At 42.9% G+C, this 15,319-nt stretch overlaps 1 protein-coding gene and 1 pseudogene across 2 annotated transcripts in view; one reads left to right on the plus strand and one right to left on the minus strand.

The window, feature by feature from the left end:
* MYO1D (myosin ID) overlaps positions 1-15,319 on the minus strand; it is a 327,544-nt gene that overhangs the window by 109,341 nt on the left and 202,884 nt on the right. The gene's annotated exons all lie outside the window — the stretch shown is intronic.
* LOC109490479 lies at positions 6,190-6,773 on the plus strand (annotated as a pseudogene).

The following is a 15,319-nucleotide window of genomic DNA, read 5'->3' on the forward strand; positions in this document are numbered from 1 at the left end:
ATGGTTTGTGAGGGGGCTAAGAGCAGCTTACAATTAGTGAGTATTTTACTACATGCCAAGAACTATGCTAAGGACTTTACATGCATTATTTCAGGCTTATTTACGTGTATCTTATTTCAGGCTTCAACACTCCCCTGAGGTGGGCATTATCATTAAAACGGGGCATGAACCCCCATACGCTTCCATGCATCCCACCATCTGTGTTTGCCACACCCCACTGGGATGTGATTTCTCTTTCATCTTGTACCAGTTATAGTGTAATAATCTCCAAATGCAAGGTAAGAGATGTTCACAACTCAACAAGCTTTATAGAAGGGTGAAAGCACGGTGGACCAGAGACGTAAGGGCAGTTCCCAGATGTGGCTTCCTAGAAGCAAAGGACGGATCCATCCACAGGAGTCAAAGAAATAATCTAGCCAAGTCAGGAGACAGGATCCTGAACCTGTCGACTTAACTTACCTCACTAGAGGTACCCCCATCGCTGGCATATTGTAAAGATGTTTTTATTTAGATATAATTCTAAAATGAAATACTTCTTTTTCTTTCTTTCTTTTTTTTAAAGATTTTATTTATTTATTCGACAGAGATAGAGACAGCCAGCGAGAGAGGGAACACAAGCAGGGGGAATGGGAGAGGAAGAAGCAGGCCCATAGCGGAGGAGCCTGATGTGGGGCTCGATCCCATAACACCGGGGTCACGCCCTGGGCAGAAGGCAGACGCCCAACCACTGTGCCATCCAGGTGCCCCCTAAAATGAAATATTTCTTTTACCTGTTATATTAGAGAATCAGATGCTCCCTGGGGTGCCCTGGAACTTCATTATAATAATTCAGTGTAAAAAAAAAGTTTGCTCTGGACTTCAACTCATTTAATACCTATAAGTTTAGGATCAAGTATAGGCTGCCTCCCAGTGATGTGGGGATGGTCAGGTGAGACAGTGTATGCAGATGTCCATTGTAAGGGGTGAAAGTCATCAATTATGACATGATTTTATTACCTTATGCTACCCTTGTTTAAGGAGAATCTTCCAAAAAGTCAATCCTCAAATGTAAGACCACAGTCAGTACCTTAAAGAAGATTTAATTTTGGGGGCACCTGGGTGGCTCAGTAGGTTAAGCGTTTGCCTTCAGCTCAGGTCATGATCCCAGGGTACTGGGATCGAGCGCCACATTGGACTCCCTGCTTGGCAGGGAGCCCGCTTCTCCCTCTCCCTCTGCCTTCCCCACCTCCCGCTGGCTCATGCTCACTCTTTCAAATAAATACATAAATAAAATCTTTAAAAAAAGAATATTTAATTTCTGATGCAGATGACAAAATCTCATGGCTTTCTTGAAAAAGCATACACGTACACACTGTCTCCCCCCCCCCCCCCCCCCCCCCCCTGTGTCTGAGTCACTNTTGACAGACAATTGTGAGAAATAGCCATAATAACGAAAGCGAGTGTATTTGGGTAACAGAATAGTCAGATCAGCGGTTCTCAGACCTGACGACACAGTGCACTCACCTGGGGGGGTTCAACACATGCCGATGCCCAGGTCTACCCCACAGATTCCATTTCATTGGTCTGGGGTATGGCCTGGGTATCAGAATTTTTACAAAACTCCTAGGCTATTCCCATGTGCAGCCAAGACTGAGAACCCCTGAGTTAAAAAGCTACTGACATTTTTGATTTGGCTGTAAAGGTGGAAATTTATAAAATCAAATTCAAATCTCCTAAGTATTAAGTTAGCAACCAAAACATGCCATTTATTTTTATTTATTTATTTTTCTGGCTTGCCTGAGACTGTGGTACATTTTCCTATTTGTTTCTTCTTGGAATAGGCAGGATTGCAATTAAGAGAGAAACAGTTGTGCAAATAGAAGCACAATGTGTCAGCTCCCTTCAAAGGTGCTGGTCTGTGGGGTTTTTTCTTTCTGACATAAATGAAACAAAAGGTTTTCTTTTTCTTTTTTGTATCCCCATGGACCAAACCTGGAGAGCCTCTGACATGCAGCACATAGCCAATACCCAAGCCCTAGTCTTGATTATGTGGTTTCCTGCTCCCCAGGGTCTGCAAGTCACTTATCCTTAAAAGGTTAAGATGAAATATTTTAGAAAGCAAATAAACAAGGGAAATGGGAGAGAGAAAGCAAGAGAGCATTCTAGGCAACTGAGCCAGAAGATGTCTCACCACACAGCTCACTTCAGCTTTGGTGTCTAAAAAATCTGTAGTAAAACCCTGTGAAATAGGAGAATTGGCCTCTTCATTTATAAATGATACTTAACTTCTTGCATGGGATTCCCATAAAGACGGAGACAGAACAGATTTAAATCACCGAATAAATGCCTGGCATCGGGCACGTGACAAATGCTACTTGTGTGATTTCTTTCCTCTTCTTCTTCTTTTAAAATTTATTTATTTGAGATAGAGAGAGAGAAAGAGAGAGAGAGAGAGCAGGAGCTGGGGGAGGGGCAGAGGGAGAGGAAGAAGCAGACTCCCCGCTGAGCAGGGAGCCCCACATAGGACCCTGAGATCATGACCTGAGCTGAAGGCAGATGCTTAACTGACTGAGCCCCCCAGGCGCCCCTTCTTTCCTCTTCTTAAAATAGGACTTTAGTGGTGTGTGTTGTCTGTCACTAAAAGGAGGTGGTGGTAGCAGTTCCTCACTGGGGTTGTGAGTCCAAGGTCTCCAAGTGTATGGAGCCGGCTCCATTCCCTGTGAGCTTTGTGACCTTGGGTGGGTTCCTTCCCCTTCCTGAGGGGTGGTTTCCTCCTGAGAGAAAGGTAGCACGGTCATTGGAACCTTACGGCTGCCACTGCCTGTGCCGGAGGGGCTGGTTCACTTTTCTGCCTCCCTCACGGGCCCATGAGGCTTCGTGGGCAAGCTGAGATGTGCCTTTGCGTTGCTAGTGCTGGGCAAACGTGCGGCATGTGGTAGGTGCTCGAAAATGTTTAGTGCATAGGAGAGCTCTGATAAGACACTTACGTAAAAGGAAGCCTATTACTGCTTCGGCTTAGTGACATCTGTTTCTGCAAATGCAGAGATCTTTTTATGTATATGCCGCCACTTAGGGCTTGGCTTTAAAAGGATCTTGTTCCTGGCAATCTGACCTCTGGATAAATATGGTGGTGCTGTGCTGATTTTCTTATACTTAGTGGTTTAAAGGCTTTGTGTTTCTTTAACGAGATAGCTTTTTAAAGGAGCCATAAATTGGTTCTAATGATTGTTGCTTTCAGATACTGATTTAGTGCCTCTTTTACATTTGTAATTGAATTTCCAAGTATAGTACTGATGAAAATGGACTCTACCTTGTGCCCCAGAGCACTGACTTTTGACATTATAAATCAGTTTGCTTAGTAGTTTAACAAAAGTGGTGGTCTCTAACCGGTGTGACAAAAGACATTTACTTCTAAACGCATGTCAGGAAAACAATCAGTTGGGTAGCTCTGAAATTCTGACTTCTTCCTCTCTTATTAAAAAAGGAAATTAGAGAAGATGGCTAAATGTCACACTTCTTAAAAGTATTTTCAAGCCACGTGGCTCATTTGAATTCAATAATAAAATCGTTGAGTGCTAAAAAAAAAAATTATAAGGAGAGTGGAAAGACTGTTTCATTGCCCAAACCAGAAAAGCAAGAAAGGATTTTTGAAAAATTAAACTGAAACCTTAACATCTGGATCTTTAAAAATTCTTCTTTAACAAAGATATCACTGTTTTCTAAGAACGGAGGTTTCCAAATATCTAATATTACTAAGCAACTCTCTTTGTTGTAACAGGCAAAAATATAAATGTTTACACAAGATGTTTGAAATAATACAGATTCCGGGACCTGCTGAGAATTAACTAGGAAGGTAAATTTATTACCTACATAAATAAATAAGCCTGAGTGCCACTCCATGTCTGATATTAAGGGGTTATATACTTTCCATTAAAGAAGACTAATAAATACAGTTTAGAGGCTCGAGGGAGGAGAGAGGGGAGTAGGCGGGCACACACCGGCTCAGGCGGTGCCAGACGTCAGCTGACCGCCTTCATCGAGATTGCCATGGAAACAGCTTCTCCTGGGACACTGCCATGAGGGTAGGGTGCTTTAGAAGCGGTGATGGGGAGCAGAGCCCACAGCGATGGATTTCAGCAGGGCTCACCCCTGTACACATTACAAGGACAATCCATCTTCCAAATGAAATGATAGCTTTCTAGCAAGTCACCATCAGATAGAGTAATTAAGCGTGAAGCCTGGCATAATTACAACCCATTTACCTCTACGAAACATTCACATCACTTCAGATCATTGTCTCTTTTCTCGCCACTGCTCGCCTGTATTCTCCACAGAACTGAAGGAGGTATTTGTGTAATTAATTGGCTACTTCCTTAGCCATCAAGCCCACACCGATAAAAAGGGGCTGTATCAAACAGCATTAGCAGACAGATTCAAACATTCTTCAAACCAACCCACGAGGCAAAACTAACACAATTCACCAACAAAAGGGTGAGAGGCGTTCCAGCTGAGGTCGGGTTAAATGTTTCAGTTGATGCGGTCGCACTCAACACCAGTGAACAGATTTTATGTTTACGCAAATTAAACTCGATCTTGGCAACCAGCTCCCTGAGTGCTGGCTGGGGTGAGCCCATGTCCCTGTGAACTCACACGGCACAAGCTCATTGATTGAGGCAACTTGCCTCAGCCATGGGGTGCAATCATTTCCAGCCATTTATAGTGATCTCTAGGATGATTCTGGGAGTTAAAAAGAGGTTGCGATCAAGGTTCTGTACACATTACTAATTAGGTAGGTTACTTCTTGACTGTTCTCCATAACAAGCCGAGCAACCCTGAGTCTCCCAGCTTTGCAAAACATTCAAATTCTTTTTTTTTTTTCAAAGATTTTATTTATTTATTTGACAGAGATAGAGACAGCCAGCGAGAGAGGGAACACAAGCAGGGGGGAGTGGGAGAGGAAGAAGCAGGCTCATAGCGGAGGAGCCTGATGTGGGGCTCGATCCCATAACGCTGGGATCACGCCCTGAGCCGAAGGCAGACGCTTAACCGCTGTGCCACCCAGGCGCCCCAAAACATTCAAATTCTTACCCTCCTATCCCCTGTAGAAAATTTTAACCTTTCTTGACATTGGAAATGCTTTAATTTGATATGACAACTTACAGATGCAGTGTAGACAGTGACTCAAGGGGGATGGTGCTAATCTGTCAGTAACAGAGAATCCAGCGGGCTGAAACCCTATCCCAACGCTGTATTATTTGTACAAAGAAAGCCACTTTGTGGCTAAGAAAGGGGTCACTTGTAACTTGAATGTGTCATTCTCAGACTGCTGTTTATAATTACTTGACCATGCCATTTGTGAGAACAGTGTTTACTGAAACTCATCTCAAAAACCTGTCATGATTTCCTATTTTTATATTTCCCACAAAGAGTGACTGAACTCATTGCTAAATGATAATCTGGCTGAATAGTTTTTGCTAATGGAAGAGAAAAAATGTGCCAAATATATTTTATTTTTTATCTTTTAATTATATTTTGTTTAGGCTTGCATGAAGATCCATCTTTCTCTCTTGAACACAAACCAGTTAAAGACAGAGAGCGGAGAGGTGATTCCTGTAGAGATCAGCTGGGACCCCCGAGTGTGCTGGCTTACGCAGTTTAGGGTAGCAGAATACTCGATACTGCTACATGTCTGTTAGAATGGCTAGAATTGAAACAGACGGAGAGTAGCAGAAACCGGTGAAGATGAACTCTCATGCACTGCTGATAGGAATGCAAAACAGTACAGCTACTTTGGGAGACAATCTGGCAGTTCACAGGAAGCTAGACTTAGTCCTGCCACGTGATGTAGCAATTGCACAGGGAGGTATTTACCCGATGATTTGAAAACCGGTGTCCCTACAAAAACCTGCATGTGAATGCTTAGCGGCTTTATTCATAATGGCCTCAAACTGGAAGCGACCAAGATGTCCTTCAATAGGGCAGATGGATAAGCAAACTATGGACATCCACACACTGGAATATTATTCAGCAATAAAAAGAAATGAGCTACTAAGCCATGGAAAGCCATGGAAGACCCTCAGGTACCTATGGCTAAGTAAAAGCAGCTAATGAGAAAAGCTTACAAAGTGTATGATTCCAAGTATGTGATATTCTAGAAAAGGCACCACTATAGAGACTGTAAATGACCAGTGGTTGCCAGGGTTTGGGGGCGAGAGGTAACAGTTGTAGAAATAAATAAGAAATATCAAGCTTTCCCTCCCTGGCTGCCTGAGGACTGACTGCCGTTATGAACAACACAGAAACGATCCGAACCAGGAAGTTCACAACCAACTGACGACTTTAGCAGAAAAAAACAGTCATTGATGTTCTCCACCCCAGAAAGGCAACAGTACCTAAGACAGAAATTTGGGAAAAACTGGCCCAAACATACAAGACCACACCAGATGTCATCTTTGTGTTTGGATTCAGCATGCATTTTGATGGTGGCAAGCCAATTGGCTTTGGCACAATTTATGATTCCTTGGATTACAGAAGGAAAATGAACCCAAACATAGACTTGCAAGACATCGCCTACGTGAGAAGAAAAAGACCTTAAAAAAACAGCAAAAGGAATACGAGGACAGAATGAAGGAGGTCAGGGTGACTGCAAGGGCCAGTGCTGGTGCTGGCACAAACGAGTGAAGATTCTGTGGGGACTGTGGGGACCTGCAGGGACTATGTTGATTGTAGACTTTTTGCAAGAGGATTCATAAGCTATGAAAACTTAAAGAGACTGGAAAAAGAATTAAATATAACAGGTATCAATATAATGATGGGCAATTTATCAGTATGAGTATTAGATGGTGATATTTATTTTTATTTTAATGCTAAATTCTAGTTGTTCACAGAAAAACATAGGGTGTCTATTCTGTAAGTGGTCAGAAATTTAGACCACAGTGGGGGAAACATAACAGTAGCATGGCTAAAATGAAACATGCAAACATGAGCCACAAGGCAGAGCTGGCTGTACTTACGCCACGTTTGTTGAGATGCAAGGTATCATCTCGAGAATGTGGAAGTGTACTATACAAATAAAATCAACACCTCCTGATTTAACTGCTGGTTAGTAGGAAATACAGGGGCGAGGAGAATAAATTAAATGAACCACGAGGAAACAGACAAATCCACACTAGACCAGTTCTGGACTCTACAAAGTCCATGTCATGCATACCACATGTCAGAGGGAATGTGGAGAAACCGGAATTCCCATGTGCTGGAGAGAATGCAAAATGGAGCAGCCATTTTGGAAAAGAGTGGTAGTTTCTTACAAAGTTAAACAAATGCCATCTGATGGAATAATCCCCTCCTATAACAGCCACCAAGAGAAATAAAAGCATATACTCATATAAAGACTTACACACAGATGAACCTAGCAGCGAATGTCCATCCACTGGTGTGCGGAGAAATGAAATATGGTCTATCCATGCGATGGACTACGACTCATCGGTGAGACAAACAAACCAATGACATGAGGCCCAACCTAGGTGAACCTCAGAAACATAGGGAGTGAACGAAGCCACACTCAAAACAATATGTGCTGCATGATTCTGTGTATATCAAGTTTCTAGAAAAGGTAAAAGGGTAGGCTGAAGTTGGGAGTGAGGATTTACTGCAAATGGGCACAAGAGAACTCTCTGAGGTGACGGAAATGTTCTAAAACTGGATTGTGTGATGTTTGCACAACTGCATAAATTTACTGAAAGTAACTGAATGGTACCTTACAATGGGTGAATTTTATGGTAAGTAAATGTATTAGCTTGCTAGTGCAGTCAAACAGAGCCCCACAGAACGGATGGCTTAAACAAGTTCTGGAGGCTAGAAGTCCAAGATCAAGGTGTGGAAGGGTGCGGTTCTTCTGAGGCCTCTCTCCTAGACTTGTGGATGGCCGTCTTCTCTCTTGTCCTCAGGTGGTCTTGCCTCTTCTTATAAGGACACCAGTCATATCAGAATCGAGCCTACCCTAATGTCCTCATTGTAACCTAATTACTTCTTTGAAGGTCCTATCTCCAAATACAGCCACATTCTGAGGTACTGGGGGTTAGGACTTCAACCAGTGAATTTTGGGGGAGCAACAATTCACCATTATAGCAAATAATAATTTAATAATGCTGTTTTAAAAGTCAACATCATGAATAAAAGGGTGTGTGCGTGGAGGTACAGTTTTGGACTAAAAGAGATGTAACTCTAAAAAATGAACCTAGATAGTATTTTAAAAAATAGGTATAAGACATTCTTTGAACAACTGAAGAAATTTGAATGTGTGCTGGATATGAAATGATATTATGGAAATGTTATTTTCTTAGATATGAAAACAGCATCGTGGTTATGAAGGAGAAAGTCCTTGTTCTTAGGAGAATGCATACTGGATTATTTTAGTGGCAAAGTGTCATCAAAGAGAGAGAAAACAAATATAGAAAAAAAAACACTCACTGAATCTAGGTGGAGGGCATCCGGGGATTCCCTGTACTCTTCTTTCAACTTCTCTATATATTTGAAAAATTTTATAATACAAAGTCAGAGGGATGGGATTAGCATTGAACTCTGAGGAGGCAGGAAGTTCTCAAGACAAGAAAGATACCTCTGACAAAGATTTCCTTTATTCCTTTCCTTCCTTGCTAATTGAACTAGAAAATGTATCCTTCTAAAGCTAACACCCAGTTATAGCTTTTTCTAAGTGAAAATTTAGAAAAAAACATAACATAGATTTTGGAATTTTTAAAGTTTGACACAGAAGAGGCCAAGAAACGGGGGTATAGCTCATTTAAAATAACAAATGACAAGTAAAGATCTTTAATTTTTTAAAAAGATTTTATTTATTTATTTGAGAGAGAGCGAGCGATAGAGCACAAGCAGGGGGAGTGGTAGAGGGAGATGGAGAAGCACGCTCCCTGTCAAGCAGGGAGCCCGATGTGGGGCTCGATCCCAGGACCCTGAGCTGAAAGCAGACGTTTGACTGACTGAGCCACCCAGGCGCCCCAAGATCTTTTTTTAATAGGAGTAGCTAACAAGTGACTTGTGGGATAACCAGGGCCTGCAGATGTGTTTTATTTGACTTGCATGGCATTTAGTCAGGAGACTTACATAAAATATACACTTCAGCTTTTTCTCTGTGAATCCAAAGACTTGGCATACTGGACTCAGGCATGGCCACGTAGACCACAGTGGAGTGGTGACTGCCCCATGACAGGGTACAGGCTTCATTCACTTCTTTTTTTTTTCTTTTTTAAAGATTTTATTTATTTATTTGACAGAGAGAGAGAGACAGCCAGCAAGAGAGGGAACACAAGCAGGGGGAGTGGGAGAGGAAGAAGCAGGCTCATAGCGGAGGAGCCTGATGTGGGGCTCAATCCCACAACGCCGGGATCACGCCCTGAGCCGAAGGCAGACGCTTAACGACTGCACCACCCAAGCGCCCCAGGCTTCATTCACTTCTGAACCTGTCAGACCCTCAGAGGAATCTGACAGTCTGACAAAGAAAATGAGTAAATGTTAAGTTGTTGCTTCTGATGAGATCTGCTTTACTACCATGCTTGGCTCTCTTTCCATTCATGGGGATGCAGCTAATGAGAACATTACGTTGGGAGGTAGGTGAAATTGAAGGCAAAGGATCTGGGTATGAATGAGCGGTGCTAGGCCGGCTGTTTACCCACGTGCGGAAACATGAATGCAGGGCTATAGCCTCACACAGACACAAAAATCAATTCTAGGTGGACTGTGGATGTCGATGTAAGAGGTAAAGCAATAGAGTGCACAGAATACACCAGACGAGAATACCTTCATGACCCTGGGATAGGGAATGATTCCTTAAGCAAAAACAAAACCACATCAACTTCAAAGGAAAAAAATGGTAAGTTAAGCTACCTTAACATAAAACATTTTGTTCCAAGACACCATTCAAAGAATGAAAAGTCCAGTCACAGAGTCGGAGAAAGTATCTGCAACACCTTTAACGGCCAAAGGGCACTTTATGCAGACTATAGAAAGAACTAGAAATTAATTTTTAAAAGACAACTGAATAGAAAAATGGGCAAGAGATTTAAACAGGCATTTCACAGAAGGTGTCCAAATGACCCATAAACACACAAAAAGGTGCTAGACCTTCTTAGTAGTAAGGCAATGAAAATAAAAAACACAATCCGTGTCTACCAACAAATGAATGGATAAAGAAGTGGCATATACACACGATGGAAGATTATTCAGCCACAAGAAGGAAGGAAATCCTGCCATTTGCAACAAGTAGGATGGACCTTGAGGGCATCATGCCCAGTGAAATAAACCAGAGAAAGAAATGCTTTTGATCTCACTTACATGTGGAATCCTAAACAGCCGAACTCATAGAAACAGAGTGGAGTGGTGGTTACCAATGGCTGGAGAGTAGGGGAAATGGGAGGTGTTGGACAAAGGGCACAGACTTCCAGTTGTAAGATGAATAAGTTCTAGGAAACTACTGCACAGCAATGGTGATGATAGCTCATAATACTGTATTATATACTTGAAAGCTGCTAAGTGAGCAGACCTTAAATACTCTCACCACAAAAAAGAACTGGTAATTCTGTGACGTGATGGAGCTATTGGCTAATGCTGTGGCAGTGATCATTTTGCAATATGTATCAAATCCACCCGTTGTACACTTTACATGCAAACAATGTTATATGTCATTTAGAGCTCAAGAAAGCTGGAAAAAGCCCCCACAATGTGTAACTACCACGTCCCTACCAAAATAGTGGACACTGAAAAGACTGTCAGCAGCTGGTATTGGGGAGGAGATGGGAGCACCTGGAACTGTCATACATTGTTGGCGGAGCTGTAAACCAGAGCAACTGCTTTGGAAACCTGGAATTATCTACTACAGTTTCACTCCCGGGTATCTGTCCAGCGAAAATGTATGCAAAACAAAAGTCAGATTCTCAACCGACTGAGCCACCCAGATGCCCCTAAATGCTGTTTTTAATTCTGCAACATGTTTTGCTTTTAAATTAACAGAAACTGATCAGAACAATACAACAGATAATGTTCTGATGAATTCTTATCTTTAAACAATAATATTAGGGATACTGCCAGTGCAGTAGAATGCTGACTGCAGGCAACAGTTTCATGTGGTGTTGCAGACGTTAAGATATGTATGAAACAGATCGTCTCAGAAGCAATCACTGAACTTAAAGTCTGTGGACTTCCCTCCCTCCTATAAGAAAACACATACACACATACCATACATTACCATATATGCGATGACTCGAAAACATGCCATTAAACCACCCATGGCTTAAAGAGGAACTCACGATGGAAACGACAAAATAATTAGAATTGAATAAGGACAGTACGACATATTATAACATGTGAAGTTCAGCTCAAACCATTTCTAAACACAAATTTGTAGACTTCGATGCATTTTTAAAAACAAAAATTTAAAAATGAGAGCAGGGGCGCCTGGGTAGCTCAGTCAGTTAAGCGTCTGCTTTCGGCTCAGGTCGTGATCCCAGACTCCTGGGATTGAGCCCCATATCAGGCTCCTTACTCAGAAGGGAGTCTGCTTCTCCTTCTGCCTCTGCCTGCTGCTTCCCGTGCTTGTGCTCTCTCTCTTTGTCAAATAAATAAATAAATAAAATCTTTTTTTTTATTTTAAATATTTTATTTATTTGACAGAGATAGAGACAGCTAGCGAGAGAGGGAACACAAGCAGGGGGAGTGGGAGAGGAAGAAGCAGGCTCATAGGAGAGGAGCCTGATGTGGGGCTCGATCCCATAACGCCGGGATCACGCCCTGAGCCGAAGGCAGACGCTTAACCGCTGTGCCACCCAGGCGCCCCAATAAATAAAATCTTTAAAAAAATAAAATAAAATAAAAAATAAAAATGAGAGCAGTTAATCCCTCAGCTCAAAAAGCTAGAAAAAGAACCAATAGAGTAAATCTAGAGACTGGAGAAGGAAAAACAAGAGCAGAGGTCAATGAAAAGATCATGAAATCAATAAAATAGGTCTCTAGCAAAACTGACCTTGGAAAAAATGAGAAAAAGCACATCTGATCAATCTGAGGAACACAGAGGGTAGGTAACAGAGGTACAGTTTAGAGCTTTCACCCCAGGCCATCCCTGAGGTCACTGGCTTCCCTGAAATCAGGCGCCCACACAGGCTTAGTGGCTTTTTCTCCCCTGAAGAACAGCGGAGGGCTGCCTCTCCAAGTGCAAGGGAGTGCGGCGTACTCTTCTTTAGATAAAGGAGAAAGCAAACGGAACTGTATGTGTTTCACATGCTGTACGGTAACGATTTGAGTATTATCGTGTGTCCAAATCTCCCTTGGGCTTCAGTGATCACCTGCCTTGCTTACTGCACCTTTCTCTTTGGCTTACTCTCCCTCCTCTATCCTCCACAGAGAGCTTTCTTTCTTTTTCCTCCCCCTTTACGGAGGTATACATAACATGCGTTCAACAGAGTGCACAAATCTCAAGGGAACTGCCTGATGAATTTGAACATATGTATACATAAGTGTAACCACTACCAGCTCAAGCTACGGAGCTGGTCATTTCCAGCCCCCAGAAGGCTCTTTCTTTCCTACCTGCTCATGTCTCTGTTGTCTTTGCTGTTCCTTGAGCCCCAAATACTTTCCCTCCAAGTAGACACATGGCTCATTCCTTAGCTCCTTCAAGTCTCTGCTTAAATGTCAACTGCTCAGTGAGGCCTGGTCACCCTATTTGAAATTACAACACCCCTCACATCCTCTATCTTCCTTCCCTATTCTATTTCTTCCCTTATGCCCTCCTAATGAATTACATGATGTGTGTGCGTGTATGTGCACGCATGCGTCCATACACATATATAGACACATACATAAATGCAGATGCCTCTGCTCCCCGCTGAAGCTCCATAAGGGCAGAAATTTTGACTGTGTTGACACTGCCATGCCACAATACCTGTATGTCTGGCACATATGTGTCCTCAGTAATCACTCAGTGAATGAAGAGTTTAGTTACTGAGATTGTGAAGGTTGTAACAAGACAATCTGGTTATAGCTGTCTGAAACCCCAAAGGAAGGTAATTCCTGCTCGGCCGTTCTAACTCAGGCGTCACTCCCCATTACTAGGGTCTCCTTAAGTCTCTGTTCATTGCACCTCAAGATCTAGCAGAAAGAAATGAGCACGAGGATGCCGCCAGAAATTACTCTCAGATGGGCTGTGCCCCCCACTTGCCGCCCGTCAACAAGGAAGAGGAGCTCTCGGTCTGTAGGGAGCAAGCAGTCACTTACCCTATCACAGCGGAACCCCTGGAGGCTGGCTGATGTGCCCATTAGAGTTAAGTGCCTGGGGCACTTAGGTGCTACTGCTTTATACAAGCTCATTGGGTTGGGAGGTGTAAAGATAGTAAATTGGTTGAGTACTTTTTACGGTGCATTAGGAAAACAACAAATATTGGTCCCATGTTGCTGGCTGGAAGCAGTTAGGGAAACACATTCTGCCAAAAAGCACTGGTGAAGCCCAGGTTTAGAAGCTGATTAGCCAAACGATAGCATCACTGAAACTCTCACCCAGGATGGGCATCCATGAGCATGATTTAGGTCCTGTTTGACAAAGACTGGAATCCTGGAGATTGGAATAGGAGTAGGTGGGACGAGTCCAAGGACCCAAGGATGCCTATCTGAAGCACTTCTCTCCTGATGACCCACCCCAGTGCGATCTCTGACCAAGCTCCAAAGATGATTTGAGCCTAAGGACAGCAGTCAAAGACTGTACAGGCAAGAGATCAGTCAGGCCCTAAATGAACTGCAGTAATCATCCATGCTATCCAGGAAAAGTCAGGGAAGAGGATACACAGATTAACAAGTCCTTGCCAAGGAACTTCAGTACCAATGTGGATCATGCAGAATTGGTTGCTATGGTGGGGACTCACGTGGAGACTGTTCAATATGTCATTGCAGGATGACACTCCAGTGGTTTACTGGGTTGGCTGATGGAGACCCCAGCCTAGCGCTAGCCTGTGCTGTCTGGCAAGGCTGGTGATATTAGGAAGAAGAAACTCAGAGAGAAGTAGAGCCCCAAGAACATGGCAGGAACTCAGACTCTCTAAGCACTCATTTGCTGAGGGGCCTCCAGGACAACGCGGTCCCAAGGAGCTGCCTTACATGCTGAATGGTAGCATTTCCTGGGTCTTCTCGAGATTCTTTTCCCTTACTACCATGTGTATCCTCATTAAAAACAAAACATTACTCAAGAGAGTGTATGGTCACAATCTGTTCCTTAGAGCCAGAAAAGCTTAAGTGAGACAGGAAAGGAGCCTGTGCAGAAGGAGGAGTGTGGGACCCTCAGCTGTCTGTTCTTACCGATTACTCTCACTTCTGAAAACTTGCCAAATTGATTCTGAAACACAACATTCCTATAGTTCTTTTCTTTCCTAGAATAATTCATAATCTATGGAACTGAAGGGAAACTACAGCTCATTCAGCACATGAAAGAGAGGAGCAAATGGAGGCCCATTGAGAGATTTCCTTCTTACTCCATTTCCTTCACTGATTCTTTCCCCACCATTTAACAGGGAATGTTCTCGAATCATCTGCCCCCTTTCTCTCTCTAGACTCATAATTTCAGCCTCCAATTATACACGGACCCGCTCTTAAATTTTTATCCTGAGTGCTGAATTCTTTCCCCCTCTATAATATTAGACTTCCAATTTAACTGTGGAATGTATACTTCCAAGTTTCACCAGTGCCTGAAACTCAACATGGTTAAATACATCATCTCCTTTCTGCTTCCCACTTTCTGCATTAGTCTTATTAGCATTATCATTTTTTAAAGAGTTCCTTGTCTTAAACTTTAATTTCAAAATACTCTGACCATGCAACAAGTATAAAGAATAAAATAACAAAGACTCATGTTTTCATTATCAACACTTAATATTTTGCCACATTTGTTTCAGACTCAAAGACAGTTTTATAGATATGGTTGGAAGTTCCCTATCCCATTCAACCTGGTCCCTTCTAAAGGCAGCCCCTCCTCCAAGGTTGGTTCCTACCAAAAGCAGACCCCGAGATAAAGGCTGATAAACACGCAGAAGTGATCTGGGAGGTGCAAGGACACTGGCAAGGGCGTGCAGAGGTGGTTCAGGGATGGGAAGACGGCCAGCTGGGCCCACTGTTAAATCAGCTACTGCTGTGGGCGACTGCAGGCAAAGTGGGTTCTGGCAGCCTACGGGCAGCCTTCTGACAAGGATGTTGGCTGATGGAAGAAATGATAAGGGAATACAGGGGGACATGGGCAGAGTACCCATAGCATCTGTGATGTGTGTACTCATTCTTTTGACATGTTTTACCTTTA

Source organism: Ailuropoda melanoleuca, chromosome 13, assembly GCF_002007445.2.
Source record: "Ailuropoda melanoleuca isolate Jingjing chromosome 13, ASM200744v2, whole genome shotgun sequence".
NCBI classification, from domain to species: domain Eukaryota; kingdom Metazoa; phylum Chordata; class Mammalia; order Carnivora; family Ursidae; genus Ailuropoda; species Ailuropoda melanoleuca.